Raw genomic sequence first — 3917 nt, 5'->3', positions numbered from 1 at the left:
GATCCCTTAGAGATTGTGGCTCTGCACCAGCAGAAGGGTGGGACTGGTGAAGGCTCATTAGACGTCCTTGTCCACCCCATGTGCTGCATAGATGAGGAGCCTGAGGCCCACGGAGAGGACACGGTTACTCCTGCGTCCCAGAGACGGGTTCAGGGCAGATCTGAGGCTGAACTGGAGCTCCTACTGCCCATCTTTTCTATCAAAGTTCATGCTGCTGTCCCCAAGACCCTGCTCCAGATACAGAGCTGCAGAAGCTTTCCTGAGCCTAGGCGAGGGCCTGGCCCACTCTACTTTCCCAGGATGAGCATTGGTGAGGGCCAGGGTGAGCTCTGGCCGAAGCAGGAAAGCGCTGTCTAAACACACTCTGGGGCCTGTGCGTCTGGCTGGCTGTCCCCCGGGCCAGGTGGGCCTCTGACACACAGCAGGAATTTTCCACTGGCGCATCCTCTGGCTGGTTGGGATCCAACGCATTTTCGAGCCTTTTTGTTTCACTCCAGTTGTCTCCCCTGCCCCATGAAGATGCGCCCTGGGGGCGAGAGCGTGGGGGCCGTGAATCTTCAGAGGCTTCAGGGAGCCCCCCTTCTATGACCCAGAAGCCATCAGTCAGTACCTAAAATACAGAATGAAGGAAAGGAAAATCACTCTTAATAAATCTACATAGATAGTGAAATTAAAGTTCAGAGAGAAGGTGACATGTCCAAGGTAGAGCCAACACAGGTTTGTCTAAGCCTGGCACCATCCTGTTTCCACTGAACCAGTTTCCCAAGGTTAAGAGCCAAGGTCACCGGAAGACACTGCAAGGGGGAGTTTCAAAGATGAAGCTGTGGCCAGGTGCTGTGGCCCACGCCTTTAATCCCAGCACTTTGGGAGGCCGAGGTGGGCAGATCACCTGAGGTCAGGAGTTCGAGACCAGCCTGGCCAACGTGATGAAACCCTATCTCTACTAAAAATACAAAAATTAGTTGGGTGTGGTGGTTCACACCTGTAATCCCAGCTACCTGGGAGGCTGAGGCAGGGGAATCATGTTGCAGTGAGCCGAGATCACGCTACTGCACTCCAGCCTGGGCAACAGAGCAAGGCTCCATGTAAAAAAAAAAAAAAAAGCTGCAGGAGGGAGCTGGGCCATCCATGTGGGGACACTGCCAGCTCACAGAAGTCCCTGGAATGGACAGCTGAGTGTGCCAGCAACGCACGCATCCCCATGCTGTGTCACTCCAGCCTGGAGGCAGCAACGCCAACAGCTCCTTCCCAAAGGCCAGGCCGGGAGGCCGGGGCCCACACTTTAGGAGCCTGTAACCCCTCATTCTGCATTACAGTGGTAGGGCTTTTTCCTGGGTTGGGGCCAACACATTTGACCCTGCATCCAGAGCATTCCTTGGGCAGCAATAAGGGCCTTGATCTGGAACCTGTGGGGAGGACAGCCTGAGAGGCTGGGCCTGCAGAGGGAGACCAGCTGGGCTGGAGCCTGAGTCTTCTGGGGCCTCTGTCAAGCCATGCAGGAGGGCCACAGGAGGCCACAGTGGGCAGGCACAGGATGCTGCTTTTTCCCAAGACAGTGTTCCTGGCTGGTGGTTGGGGAGGTACCTGTGCCTGCAGGGCAGGTTCACAGCCAAGGAGAGAAGACCAACTTAACACGCTGAATGACATTCTCTGGGCTCCTCCCTCGGACCCTGGAAATGTTTCCTAGAATCATCACCAACTGCCCAGAGCCTGGGCCTCCACAAAGCTGACCTCAGGGAGACTCCAGCCCATTCAGAGAGGTGGGCAAGTGGGGAAGGTGATGGCAGGAAGATCTGGGGTGCCATTTGGCCTGTGCAACCTCCCACCCCCATGAAAATTCTTGCTATGGTTTGAATGTTTCCCTCCTCTGACACTTATGTGGAAACTGTATCCCCAATGTGGCAGTATTGAGAAGTGGGGCCTTTAGGAGGTGATTAGGTCATGAGGGCTCTGCCCTCATGAATGGACTAATCCATTCATGGATTAATAGATTAAGGGGTTAGTGGATTAATGGGCTATCATGGGAGTGGGACTGGTGGCTTTATAAGAAGAAGAGAGATCTGAGCTAGTACTCTCAGCCCCTCACCCTGTGATGCCCTGTACCACCCAGGGACTCTGCATAGAGTCCCCACCAGCAAGAAGACCCTCAGCAGCCCCTCAGCCTTGGACTTCTTAGTCTTCATAGCTTAAGAAATTAATTCCTTTTCTTGGCCTGGCACAGTGGCTCACACCTGTAATCCCAGCACTTTGGGAGGCCGAGACAGGTGGATCACCTGAGGTCAGGAGTTTGAAACCACCCTGGCCAACATGATGAATCCCCGTCTCTACTAAAAATACAAAAATTAGCCAGGCATGATGGAGGGTGCCTGTAATCCCAGCTACTTGGGAGGCTGAGGCAGGGAGAATGGCTTGAAACCGGGAGGCAGAGGTTGCAGTGAGCCGAGATTGCACTACTGCACTCCAGACTGGGTGACAGAGCAAGACTCCATCTCAAAAAAATAAAAAATAAAATAATAAATTTCTTTTCTTTATAAATTACTCAGTTTCAGGTATTCTCTTTAAAGCAACAAAGAATGGACAAAGACACTCCTACGGCCGGCTTCCCATTGACCAGCCCAGCATTTCCTGTGTTAGAGAAAAAAGTTTTTCCATGGTCAAATAAATTTGGGAAATCAGGCCAAACCCGTCCTGATTCCCAAATGTATTACAAATTTCCTTCAGATCTTCTAGACAGCGGTTCTCAAGCAGGAGTGAATTTGTCCCCTAGGGGACACTTGTCAATGTATTTAGACATTTTTAGTTATCACAACTGGGAGGGTACTACTGGTATCTAATGGGTAGAGGCCTGGATGCTGCTCAACATCCTATAATGCACAGGACATCCCATAACAAAGAAGTATCCAGGCCCAAATGTCAATAGTGCTGAGACTGAGAAACTTTGTCCTAGAGTGTTGCATAGAACTCCAGGGAGGTGTTCAGGGGCCACAGTGTAGAGAACATTTGTCATTCTTTCGGGCCACCCAGCATCTGCTCTCCCTTCCCATGTTTGAGGATTTGCCCCATGTTTTGAGCCAGAAGCTGAACCCAGAATGGAAGCTCTATGAAGCCAATCCACATTGTCCCAGCCTCTCTTGCAGCTAGGTGGGAGGCAGGTGACCTCCCTCCACCAGTCACATGCATTTTCCCCAGGATTTGGATCCAAAGCTCACGATGCAGAAAAGTGAGACTATGCAGGCCCATTGTGTAGCAGTGAGGGAGGTGGCAGCAGCTGTGGTGGCAGGGGCTATGGTGGTCCTAGAGGCAGGGTGGATGGAGCTAGTGGCACAAGCTAAGGTGTCTATGCAGCAGTAGGGTCTTCCCAGGATATATCATACAATGTGACTTTGGGTGTTGCTCCTGGCTACTTTGCCTCTGACCTTGATTTTTCTGACCCCACAGGAGATTCTGTGAGCTACCCAAGATCTTTAGAATAAATCCTTTTTAAGCTTAAGTTAGGAAAGTCGGCTTCCATTGCTTGCAATTAAGAACTAATTGGGTGGTACTGAGTTCTCCAAGTGTATTTGGGCACAGGATTCTTTTTTTTTTTAAACCAGAACATTTATTGCATGACTAATCATTGAAATTCTTAAAATGAACTGGATGTTGTGACAGCTGCCCTCTTGGGTTTAGGTGTTGTTCCTTCATGGAATCCATGCCTGAATGTGTGGTATATAATTTTTAGGTGCCTTATTCAACCGGTCCGGGTGGTATTTTGTCTTTTAGCCTTGGCACTCCAGTTATACTTTCTCTCGCACTTGGCAAGGTAGCCACATTTGCCACAGGTCAACTTCTGAAGGTGATAGGCCTTACAGCCACAGCAGCGGCACAACATGTGTCTTATTGCAACGCTTTCCAAACGATGATGTTCCCTTCATCAT

The 3917-nt window shown here is 50.8% G+C and overlaps 1 pseudogene; it reads right to left on the bottom strand.

Moving 5' to 3' along the window:
* Positions 1-3391: 3391 nt before the first annotated feature.
* On the bottom strand, positions 3392-3917 carry LOC112438916 (large ribosomal subunit protein eL37-like; annotated as a pseudogene).

Source organism: Pan paniscus, chromosome 12 (assembly GCF_029289425.2).
Source record: "Pan paniscus chromosome 12, NHGRI_mPanPan1-v2.0_pri, whole genome shotgun sequence".
Lineage (NCBI taxonomy): Eukaryota > Metazoa > Chordata > Mammalia > Primates > Hominidae > Pan > Pan paniscus.
The sequence above is the reverse complement of the archived record's forward strand: the minus strand, read 5'-3'. Positions and strand labels throughout refer to the sequence as shown.